Below are 13,391 nucleotides of genomic sequence, written 5' to 3'. Positions count from 1 at the left end.
ACCATCTATACAAATTAATCATTAGATATAATAAGAGGATTTGACATTAAAAGCATGGAAGCTAGGATTGAGTTAAGCATTTTTATAATAGAAGCATGGATGATAAATTGATAAAGAAGTTATCAATATACTCAGATAGTAAAAAATTCAATTGAAGTAAACTACCGAAACGAAAGGAAAAGAAAAATAAAAAGAAATGACCAGACCCGAATTAACCCGACATAATCACTAATCCTAAAATCACCCGATCCGAAAATCACCTAACCTGAAAATGGCCCGACCCGATATAACCCGACCCGCTTGACCCAAAAATGACCCGGACATGAGACCCAAAACGAACCCGAAACCCGAAAGGACGCGTCCCGACCCGAACTAACCCGATAATGTGACAAACCCGAACTAACTCAATCCGAATTGGCCTGACCCAAACCCAATCCGACTGACCCGTTTGCCAGGTCTAGGCCTATGACTATGAGCATTGGACCCGTTTGCATGTGTATCTGTACATCCGTATGATTGTGAGAGGATTTAAGTCAAGGTAGAGATTTGTTAGATTTGTGTCTTAAATTTGTTAGTTGCCGCTTTGAACGATATTTATTATCTGATTTGGTTACGTTATCTGTTTTGGGCCTTCTGGGTTTTTCTGTACTGGTCGGTCTTAGAGCGTATTATATAAACTCTCTATGTCATATCCTAACAGTTATGCATATCATAACTTTTAATCTGAATATGAAATCTGTAAAACTTCTCAAGTCGTCAATATCAATAAAACTCTCCTCCCTTCTGCATGTGGACATAGCTAACACACTGTTAGTGAACCGAGTAAATCGGCGTGTTGCTTTATTCATCGTTGTTTATTTATCTTTTCTCACATCTGTTATATTATGATACTGAAACTTATCATCAACGAATGATTATTGACATTCTAATATTTAATAATGATAGAAGAGTTATTTAAGTCAAAAACTACTTAATATAAGTATGTCAATCATTATCAAACTAGATTTAATGCCCGTGTGATGCACATTCCTATTATTTGGTGCTTTTGTAAGAATTAATGTTGGAGTATGTGTCCTCGACAATAGTGCGATAACATTATTGAAATTCATAATAAGAATACGTAAAGGGATGATTCATTTTATAAGTCAACTAGTCAACATAAATCGGTAATGATTGGCTAACTAGAGTTTGACATTACTGTCGTTTACACGGTGGTGATCAGTTGATCCCTTAAGGTCACTCCTAAAGGACGATTCCCTCAATTATAAAGTTAATCGATTGTATGACGATACAGATTGATTAAACCCTTAAATTGAACAAATTGATATATTAGAGATAATATTATATCTTATTGTAATTTTATTAAATAAGATTCGATTTAGTAATTATTATGTTATATTACTAAAATTGATTAATGTTTATGAAACATTTGAGATAAGAGAAATTAGTTAACTATAATTACAAAATATTGTAGATTATATTAACTAGACTTAATATGACTCATTTTATATACATGTAATTGTGAATTACTTGTTAATTTGTTAATTGTAATTAATTTAATATATAATGATATTTAATTTGTTAAATATGCATTATTATGCCTAATGACATGTTACATGTCACATGTTACACATACTACAAATGACAAATTACAAAGATAAAATGGAGGACCATATTTTAAGTATAAAAACCGGTTTTTGAAGGGGTTAGTGGGTGATTATTTTATGCTAATTGGAACATAATGATGACCCTATTGCATGAAAGATACCTACACCTATTCTAGCCTTTCTTGTGAAGAACAAAAGCAAAAATTGGCAAGACAAAATTGACTACCCTATGAGCATAAAACCAGTTGCCTCACTAGAATAAAGAGGTGAATGGTTCTCATTTTTTCATGATGATTTTTGAATGCTCAAAAGTCTCGTCTTCTCTCTAATACTTAACATAAATGGTTTATGCATAAAACTTGTTCTATAATTCTAATAATGTAAATATATTACTAGAGTACTAATAATAATAATATTAGAATTAAATTTAAGGTTAACTACATCTATTATCTAGTTAGTAATATTTGTGGGATTTTGGGATAGTCTTGGAGCAATTGAAAGGAGATTCTCATACATTTGGGATAAAAGGAATAATCCGATATTTAAGCTCAAGAACAAGTAAGAAAGGTGTTCTTACTTGTGCCTTTAAAATCCGATTTCCATATTATAAGGTGCATTATCTTTATCTTCTATTTATAATTTGTTATGCATGCATAAGATTATCATCTAATTTAAAGAGTAACTTAGATCTATAATTAAAAGAGATTAATTAGAGGGTTAATGAATCCTTTCAAGTGGTATCAGAGCTTTGGTTGTTGCATGCATAATCGGCTTAGTTTTTCCGACTAAATTAAAACTTGAAATTTGTGATTTATATGATTAAGCCACGAAATTATTTTGCATGTCATATATTCTGGTCCTAAAATTAATTTAGGTCATTTTGATGATTTATGGTAATTTATGGCTCATTTTAATGATTTTTAGTAATTTTATTGATTAAAATGGTGTTTAAAATGCTAAAAATAGTTAAACTTTGTCTCTGACCTTGATTTTTTTTATATGACCTCACATGCATATTTTATTTATTGTATGTAAACATTCGTATTAATGTGATTAATATTGCTTGATTTATGTTTTTTATGAGATAAAAATGACATAAATAGAGGTAAAATGGTTAAAATTAGTTAAACTTCGAAACAGGCCATGAAATTTTAATATGTTATCACATGAACATTTTACTCACTGATTGTAAAATTTTAGATAAACTTTATTCATTTTGCATGATTTATGAATTTTTAGTGTAAAAATGACACAAATAGTGACTATTTTAGCATAAATAGCTAAAATAAATTACATGGGATGAGAAAATTATTTTAGGTTGCATTATTATCCTACAAATTAGATCTAAAGTTGGAACATTGATTAGATTAATTTTCATATGTTTTAGATGTTTTATTTGATAAAACCGATTAATTGCAACTATATTTTTCTCGAAATAAATTAGAAAATTCTAACCTTGATTTTTGAAATTATGAGTGTCATGGAATTTTTCCAGAATGTTCAAAAATTTAAAATTTGAAATTATTGTAATTAAATTTGGATTTATTTCATAAAAAGTTATGATTTTTAAGGTCTATATGAGCATAAATGTTAAATCAAGTTGAATTATTGTCAAAAATTGAGTAATGACTAATTTTTAAGTCCTAAGTTGTTAGGATAATTAACTTGGACTAAAATTAGATTTTAGTATTATTTTGTGATTTTAATAAGTTAAAAATCGCGAATAACCATAAAACCGGATTATATACGATATAAATTAAATAGGGCGATTTGGCACACAATTTGGCATGTTAGTTACATATTATAATGATGCATATTTCATTGATGAATGTCATATTTTATTTATATAATTTTGAATTATGTAATTTTATCTTAGTATGACCTTAGTTTTTTAATCGATATTACCCGTAATGTGAGGGAATATTGATTCGGTTGTAATTTTAATGTGATCTCGCATCACCGTCTTGTAATTTAATAGAATTAAATTTTTATTACAAATGTATAATAGGAATAGCTACATATTTTTATTATTATTTTGTAATTCCGGAGATTCCTAAAGACGGAGCCATTCGGAAAGGAGTTCCGATCAAGACGGTGTTTCCTTGGGAGGCTTGTCACTTGAAGTTCAAGGGACCAATGGAGTTGGTTTCCGAATTTGTAATAAAATATTAGATTTTCTATTTTAGGAAGGCCATACTAGGAAATTTATTTATTGCTTTGCATTTTTCTTTATAAGTTACATGCATTGCCAAATCGTCATTAACATCACATGCATTTTATATATATATCGTCTTTTCGACCATGTCGATTATAATTATCATAGTTCACTAATATAGTTCACATAAAAGGTGACAGATAATAAATCGACAAGACCTTTCACATATTTAAAATTGAGATTAGCCTTTCCAAATAGTAGGACTCATGAATCCCTTTGACATTTGGGGTAGATTCGGTTCTCCGTGGTACTTTCATTTTTCATTGGGTAAGTGGGGTAATAAAACGTTATTACACGCAAAATTTGGTTGGTCTTAACGGGACATGAAGACTTGTTTTATGTTCCGAGGCTAGAGATGAACTTAACGAAATTTCATCGACCGAGAGTTCTAACTGTAGAATCGGTTAAAGAGTTAACCCACCAAGTCATATTAGTGAGGGATGTATCGGTTTCCCGTGCCCAAGTTAATATGGATTTGGATCTCGGAATCATTTATATAATTAGGTGGAGGTCATTATATAAATGCAAAAACATGCTAAAATGTTTTCATATTTTAACGATGAATGTTTCTTTTCCCATTATTTTGTTGATTTATATTGTTCTTTATTATCGCTCCTATTTATATATGATATCAATTCGCTTATAACACGAGTCTCCGCTAAACCACTATTACTAACGACAAAGAATCTCTTTCGAAAATGAACCGTATCATAGGCTGTGGACTAGGTCCATAGGAATCGTTCTATTCCATAGAACTCGATAGGAATCGTCCTATGCAAATATAAGATTAACATCTTAAAATTATTTACATACCTATAATCTCTTCTATGCATTCATGGTTCAAAAGTCTTATTGCTCAACCTAAACACTTGTCATCAAGCACTTAAGTTGTTAAGAACATGACAATGATAATTTGGTAAATTAATTTGTTAGAAATTTTGATTGACCAAATACCACAATAAATTTCATTATTATGAAGGATTAACTAGGAATTTATATGAAGATAAGTCTTCATCAAGTAGAAATTCTTGAAGTGAGTGGGAGCAATAAGAAGTAAGTATCTATCTTAATTGTTAAGGATAGAACTAGGTTCAAAAGAGAAGGTGTTAGACACTAAATTAGATACAAACCCCAAATAAGTAAAGATCAAGGAAGTTGGTTGTGTGACTCCAACATATTCTTTCCTGAATATCTATGACATTGACATTGCATTCTTGCGAATTATCACATCATGAGTATTTGATACAAATCTGTGAATCATGTTAGAAATTGCCACAATTCATGATTATAAAATATGGCAAAAGGATGTCAAAACCACCTTTATAAATGAGTATTTAGAGGAGGATGTGTTCATAACACTATCTGAGGGTTTTGTAAATCCTTAGAATCCTAACATTGAATCGTATGACGACTAGCAAGAATAAATTTAGAAATTTACATGAATAGAACTAGGGTAGTTGACATTTCATCCATGGACATATATTTGTTATAGTGTACTCATTTTAATTTCGTATTTAGAAATGTATCTCAATGATTGTTATGATATACACCAACTCTAAATAAGAATATAATTCAAGTTTTTGTAGAAAAACGCAAAGGGTTTCACTATTATGCAATTAAAACAAGCGTTGTACCTTATATACCACGATTAAGTTTATGGTTAAACCATACAAATCAAGGTAATTATATTCAAACTAAAATAAATGTCATATATATTTATTACATAAGACTCAAGTTGGTGACCCCTATCATTTCTCAATTCTTGATTGAAAATTGCATTTAGAAACTAGTTTTGACTAGTGTCCCAAACCATTTGATTGGGAATCTCTTGGTGTGTACGAATCTTGTATTCAAAGCAAGATTAATTCATGACTTTTTCCTAGAGAAGGATTATGAATAGTGCAATATCTTCGCCCTATTTACATTTTGAAGTGTATGGTCGAATACAATTTCTATCAGAAAAGGTTATTACTTCTTCATCTCTTCCACCAACGAACTAGGTAGATACTTGATATCCACTTAATGAGGTAAGAAGAGGTATTCTTTGAACAAGTTCAATGAATGTTTAAAAGTATCAAAACCTAGAGATTATAAAACCAAAGTATCAATATTTTGTTAAAATAGGGAACAATAAAGTGAAGACTTTTATATACACCAAAAAGAGTGTGATAAGGTATCACAAGTTCACCTTCATAATATTAGTAAGTGACAAAGAATCCTATACGATATGATTGAATCTTTACTATAAAGTTGGAAGTAGTTTCTATCACAATTTGTCTAGTATTTATTTATTTCACTAAAATAAAACATAATTAAAGCAATCATCTACATTTCATATGTGATATGGTTAGGCATGGTACCTAAATTGTAGCTTATTTCGATAATGAACATGTGGTCTCTCTTCCTACATGATCACGAGAACAAAGGGTTTGTGGCTCGTGATGCTGTCTATTAGAGAAAAGAGGATCATTTCTTATAGACAGAGTGGGAGAAAATGTTCAAGAGCCACAAACTGAGAATAAGACGTGGGAAGATGTTCCTTCATGGTCAAAATCAGTAAATATTTTTTCGAAATCTAAGTAGACATGAATCATGCTATTTTTGAAAATAACAAACCTGTAACTTATTAAGATGCTTTATCTAGTTTCAACTCCGCAAAAGTCCGAAGCAAGCATAAACGTGAAAATGTTTATTTAGCTTGGTTGGTTGGTGGCAAAGGGTTTTGCACGCAACAACAACGCTTCATTGTATTTGGATGTGATTTGATATAGCTGGATTTTAAAATCATCTTGCATGAGTTTTGTAAGTCGCGACTATCCTAAGGTAGAATACAAACTTAAGAAGAAATCTTAAGTAGAAGTTAAGGAGTTGAATTGTATGTTTTGATCATGTGATAAACATGTATCGAATTGTCGAGTAGTTCTGTTTATATATGGAGTTTAGTGGGAGTAATGTGGTGTTAATAGTCTTATATGTAAGGGACATGTTGATCATTGCGAATGATGAAAGACTTAGGAGAGGAATAATACATCTCTAAGGTATCCAGACCTATAAAGATAGTTCTAAGAGGATATTAGCGTTAAATGAATATTCTTATAATGATAAGAGTCTAGACAAGTTCAAAGGTATTGAACATGTAGAAATTGAATCCACTTGCTTCTGCTGCAGGAATAATTCATTAAGCTAAGATGTATCGACATTCTTATAATTCGTATACTTAGAGTATGACGAAAGGTTATAAATCGAATTTAAGTGAAAGTCACTATATAGCCATATAGTCTATCCATTAGTACTCAAGAAGCATTAATGATATGTCTTCTATGTCTCATATGTAGATAACATATTATTCATTGAGAATGATGGGCCAATACTCTCTTCAGTATAGAAGTGATTGGGAGACTACGAAGAGATGCAAGACATTTTTAGTATCCGAATCTATAGTGATAGATTAGAGAGGATAAGTGTGTAGAAATAATCATTGGATTTATGTGCAATAAGTTACACAAAAACCATATTTTAAATACATAAGGATGGTTTGAGAACCATCTTGGCTATATTATTTAAGGAGGATATCTGCTAGAAACATCCTAGGCAGTTGAACAATGAGATATATACAACAAAAATTGAGTACACTTGCAATAATGAGATATGCAAGAAGGAGGGGATGATATTAGGATTCGGTTTTGTGAATTGGAGGAACTATGGTAGTTCGTTCCAATAACCGAAGGTCCTATCCCTACTCACTGTGAGATCAGTGGGAGCTAATCAAGGCTCGGAAGCCTATGTCTAGAGTGGATTTAGACACGTACTCAAAAGTTTTATAATAAAGATTATACATAACAAAGGGAAAAAGTACACAGTAAGGTTAGGGAAAGTGCAATGGGTTGCTAAGGCTTACTAACCAAAGCCTTCTCATAGGCTTAGCATGATATGTCATGCCATTTCAATTGAGTTGAGATGTATGGATGTATACAATATTAAGTATGGATTATAGATTATGTAGTAATTGATATAGTATCTATTTCACATATGTGATAATACATTCATCGTTTGAGTTTTATTCAAAACCCTTTTCTTATAATACTTTGTTTTCCAAATAGGTTGTTGTTTTGGCAGGATTTTTATTGATCTAGAGCGTCCTGCCAAGGATTTATATGTAGGGTGATCTAACTCGAATAACTTGCCTGATTGGTATCATTAAATGTAAAACAAACTAATAAATAATGACACAAGGATTTATACGTGGAAAAACCCTGGGAATAAGGGAAAAAACCACGGGCACCAAGCCAGGAGTGATTGTTACTATGATTTTAGATAGCCTGTGAGTATTGTTATATCGGGCGTGATGTGCTAATATATTGCTTAAGAATACAAAGAATATGAGTAAAAGTGATGGTTTTTCAGATGATCCTTCTTGTCTTGTCTTCCTTTCTATTTATAGGTGGTTGCTTCTAATTGTCTTTGTGCCGTTTAGGTTTTCCTGGTAAATAGGGAATGTGCCCTATTTACCCGGAGATGGTTACCTCTTTCTTAGCCGTTGCTTTGATCGCTCCCTATATCTTTGCTTTCGGAATTGGTCTTCCTTTTTTGTAGGGAACATATATAAAAGCGCCTATTTGTTGCCTGTAGTAGCCTGGTGCTTTTCCTCTTTGTGCTTTGGTTATCTTTCCTTTGTCTTCTATCAACTCCGCTTGGTGCCTATCCGTGTTGAAGTAATGCCCGATTTTAGACATCTTTTGCCTGGAAGTTGTCCTTGGTCGTTGCCTGGCCTATACCCGATCGGGCGGGGATAATTTAGGGCCCAACAATTGCCCCTTATCTCGCTTATTCCTTTAATGGGTCTGGCCAGGAATGAGGAGATAAAAATTTGGGCCAGGCAAGTGATTTGTGCAGGGACTTTCTATCGGATTCAGAATTTGTGTTTGATTCAACTTCTTGTAACGGTTACTTGCCATAAATAGGGTAGGTTCACAAAACCCTAGGAGAGTCATGATTAATCTTAACCACTTGCTTTCCTAGCCGTTATGGTTTTGCGGCTATAAATATCCTGCTTATTCCGTGTATGTCTTCACATTCCAATCTCTAACTTTCTTCTTTCTCTTTCTAAAAAATTCTCCCTTTGCAAAAATTCATCTTCCAGAAAAAATAATATATGGCTGGTGGCAGGAGAAGGACAGCAGCTTCAAAAGCTCCTGCTGAGGTTGAAAAAGTTCCTGTTGTAGTTGAAATGGTTTCTGCTGAGGTTGAGGGGTCCCCGATGTCATCCCCGAGGATGATGTGGTGGAGATTGTTCCTCCTCCGAGATTCTGTCTATGTCTTATAAGGGGTTGAGTATTCTCCTAATAAGGCTTTGGCGATCTCTTTCCATGAGGCTAATCAACTGAAACCTCGCTTTTGAGCATTATATAAAGGGCGGGGGTCTCATTCCTCATGGGGCCGAGGTTTGGATTCCGAGAATGGTCTGTCAGGGCTAATTGGAGTAGCCCGGGTTGGTTCTGTATTTTTGAGTGGGCTTTTAGGGGTGGTGGTCAACTTCCCCTCTCTCCTTTTATGACTGAGGTGGTTAGGGCTATTAGGGTTCCTCCGTTTCAACTCATGCCAATGGTTTGGAAGATTGTCCATTCTATTGAGCATTTATGTTCTAAGCATAAGTTGGTTATTACTCTGGATGACTTTAAGAATGTCTATCACCTGAAGAGTCATTCTACTGGGAGGTTCAATTTTCGAGTCAGGTCAAAGATGGCTCACCTGATCACCAATTTTGATTCAGGGGATGATAAAGGCTGGGCTCAGACTTATATGTTTATCAAGGCTGATTCAATTGCCCCTGACCTGGACTATCTCAATTACCCAGCTGTTGAAGGAGGTAATCTTTCTTTCCTGCATAATTTTTGGTTTGGTAATAGTATTTTTTGGAGAGTTCACTTACTTTGCCCGTGCTTTCTTTTAGTAAATGATTGGGTGAATGATCCTGATGCTGAGGGGTCGGCTGACCGGATAGCAGCGTTTATGGCGTTGCCTGAGGAGGAGAGGGCTTGGCCTGCCTGTCTGGGGCAAGCTGCTATGCCTCGTTTTAAGAAGGCTAAGTTGAGCACTTATAAGCCTGTGAAGAGCACTAAGGTTCCAGGGGCATCTTCATCAGGGAGTAAGTTCTTTTGCTTGTTTTGTCCTTCGTTTTCTCGTATTGGATTCATGCTTATATTGCTGATTTAGAAACTCGTCGTGCAGCTACCAGGGCTTCTGCCAGAATTGCTAGCTTTGGTCTGTCTCTGGTGAAAGCAGGGGTTTCTCAAATTACAGGGGAGAAGTCAAAGAGCAGTGAGGCAACGGGGAGTGATAGTGCTGTTCAAATTCAGGAATCTGTACAGGGGGCTCAGTTGGTGTCGCCTGAAAAGACTGTGGATGAAAGTGATCGTCCTGAGAAGAGGAAAAGGGTGGATGAGTCTTTGGGAGGAGTTCATGAGGTCAGGGGAGTCAGGGCTCGTATGGATGAGGTCCAGTTTGCTAAGGATCAAATTCAGGCTCAGGCTTTTGTGGTTGATGATCCTTATTTCAAGTACCAGGCAGAGGAAGCTTATGCTCGTGCTTTGGCTGCTATGTATCGTTCCAGGGATTATGCTGCCAACCTGGTTACCATGCTTCAGGAGGAATATATTTTTTGTCTTTGCTTGTTGTGGGTTTTTGTGTGTGTTTTCTTTTTTGTGGCTTAGATGGGCATTTTTATTTTGTTTTAGAATGTTAATGATGTGCTGAGGAGTGCCTGTCAACTGGAATCAGTCCATGGTCTAAAAAATGCCTTGGATTGGGAGGTACAAATCTTGAAAAAAGATGCTGACAAGTTTAAAGCTGATTTAGAGGTGTCCAAGGTGAGAATCATTCGTTGAAGGAGGATAATGAGGCGGGGAAGGCTCGGTTCTTTGGTGGAGTCCGCTAAGCTAAAATCTGCTCAGGATGCCTTGAAAGCTCTTCAGGCTAAGTTTGATATTGCCCGGGGAAGAATTGAAGGTGAAAAACAAAGGCTATGCAGAGCGATTAAAGGTAAATGAAGAATTGGTCTGTAGAGAGGGATGAGGTTCGGGCCAGGTATAAAGATCTCGCACCGTATTTCTTTGGCAAGAGTCGTGTGGATGCTATGAAAGAGCCTGCTGAAGTCAGGCCTTTTTGGAATCCTGATCAGGAATTGGCTGATCTCAATACCACTTATCCTGAGCTTTGTAAGTTGCATGCTGACGAGGAGGTGGACTCTCCTCCATCCAAAGGGAAAAATAGTGATGTTGAAGGGGATGGAGATGAAGAAGAGGAGGCTGCTGATGAGGGGATTGGTTCTGCCATTGTGTCCAAGGTGGGCTAGTTTGATTTTTTTTGTTTGTGGGATTTTGTGTTGTTTTGGCCTATTCAGGGGGGATGTTCCCTGAACAAATAATTTAGGATTTGTTTTGGTTTTTGTTGGCTTTGTCGGATAACCGGTGTGTTCTTCCCGCTGGGAGAGGTGTATTCTGGGTAGGTTTTAATATATATATCCTTTCCTTGATTTTTTCTTTGTTTTTTTGACCGGAATTTGTACTGTACATTCATGTGATATTTTTGTTAGAGTAATGCCTGTCGGGAGGGCTTATGGCCCTCATTCCTGTGTTTATGGGGAATGGTGGCTTTATCTCGCCTGTCGGGAGGGCTTATAAGAATGAGGGTGGTTGCGGTCGGGAGGGCTTATGGCCCTCACTGTCAGGAGGGCTTTTTTGACAAGTACTATGGTCTATTCCACCTTTGTACTTGTCTTTTTATATCCGAGCTCGGTTTATTTTTCGGGTCGGCAGGCGGGTGCCAAATTAGAGCATTTTTAGAAATGCTTTGTTCGGGTTGGGTGGAGTGGCCCTCAATCCCGAACATTTGTTTAAGCCTAAAGTGTAACATATAATAAGTGAAAAGAAGGCGTAAAACAAGTTTTCAGGATTTGAAATAAAGTTTTGGGTAAAATTAAGAATAACAGGTAAGTAACTTAGCACATAGCAGGTATGAAATAGTTTTAAGTGGGAACTTAGCACATAGCAGGTATGGAATTTAGCACATGTATATAGGGTGGGTAATTTTACCTGCTTCTCGATATGAAATAGTTTCAAGTGGGAAATGTTCCAAGATCGGGGATCATTTCTCCTTCCAAAGTTTGTAGCCCTGTAAGCTCCTTGTCCCACTATTGAATCAATTAAGTACGGGCCTTCCCATGTAGGGGCTAGTTTGCCTGCGTTCTTTTCTCTGGTGTTGGGGAGGACTTTGCTTAGTACCAGGTCTCCTTCTTTGAATACTCTGATGTTGACATTCTTGTTGTAACTCCGGCTCTTTCTGTTGGTAGGCGGCTATCCCGACTTTGGTGCATCTCTCGGTTCTCCGTTAAGAGTAGGTTATCTTGTAATAGGGGCCTGTTCTCTTCTATTGTGTTCAGCCGTTTTCCGGTAGTTGGCACATGAATTTCTGCTTTGGTATTATCGCTTCGCAGACCATAGACCAGGGAATATGGTGTTTGGCTTTGTCATTTGTTTTGGGTGTGGTCTGTCGGCCCATAGGACTAGGGGAGCTCTTTCGCCCATCTTCCTTTTCTTCTTTTTCAGCTTTTTCTTCGGCAACTAATTACTACTTTGTTGCTTGATTTCGCTTGGCCGTTTGCTTTAGGGTAGCCTGGTGTAGATGTGACTAGATTGATATTCCATTGTGCACAGAAATTAGCTGTTCTTTTTCCCACAAATTGTGTTCCATTATCACAGACTATTTCTGAAGGTATTCCATATCTGCATATGATATTCCTTTTGATAAATGATATGACATCTTTTTCTTTGACTTGCCTGTAAGAGTCTGCCTCTATCCATTTGGAAAAGTAGTCAGTCATTGCTAGCATGAAGACTTTTTGTCCGGGCGCCTGAGGTAGCTTGCCTACTATGTCCATGCCCCATTTCATGAATGGCCGGGGGCCAGATGGAATGTAGTAGTTCTGATGGTTGATGGATATAAGGGGAATGGATTTGACAGACTTCACATTTTGAGTGTATGCTATGCGATCGGCTCTCGGGGTTGGCCAAGTAGCCTGTCCGAGAATTTTGCTTGCCAGTGCTCCTTCCACCTTTATGATTTCCGCAGATCCATTATGTATGTCTTCTATGACCTGGTGGCTTCATTTGGTTCCGGCAACGTAAGTAAGGTCCGCCCGAGACTTTTTAAACAAGGTGTTATTTATAATGGTATACGTGGATGCTTTGATTTTCAGGGCCCTTGCTTCGTTTTTATTTGTAGGGAGTATCCCCTGTAGGAACCAATCATAGTAAGGTTTAGTCCAGGAATTTGTATCTTCCTGGATAGGGCAAATTTGTTCGTGCCTTTCTATGATTGGTTCCAGCAGTGGACGATGGGTATTTTGTCAAACACAAAGCAGGTGAAATTTGATCCTAGGTGGCTAGGGCATCCGCCCGGGTATTTAGGTCCCTTGGTATTTGGTCAATGTCAAAGGTTTGAATTTTTTGCAAAGGTTTTTGACATATTCCAAATAGAGTATCATCTTTGAATCTTTTGCGGAAAGATATACT

The sequence above is a fragment of the Silene latifolia genome, chromosome 1 (assembly GCF_048544455.1).
Source record: "Silene latifolia isolate original U9 population chromosome 1, ASM4854445v1, whole genome shotgun sequence".
NCBI classification, from domain to species: domain Eukaryota; kingdom Viridiplantae; phylum Streptophyta; class Magnoliopsida; order Caryophyllales; family Caryophyllaceae; genus Silene; species Silene latifolia.
The sequence above is the reverse complement of the archived record's forward strand: the minus strand, read 5'-3'. Positions refer to the sequence as shown.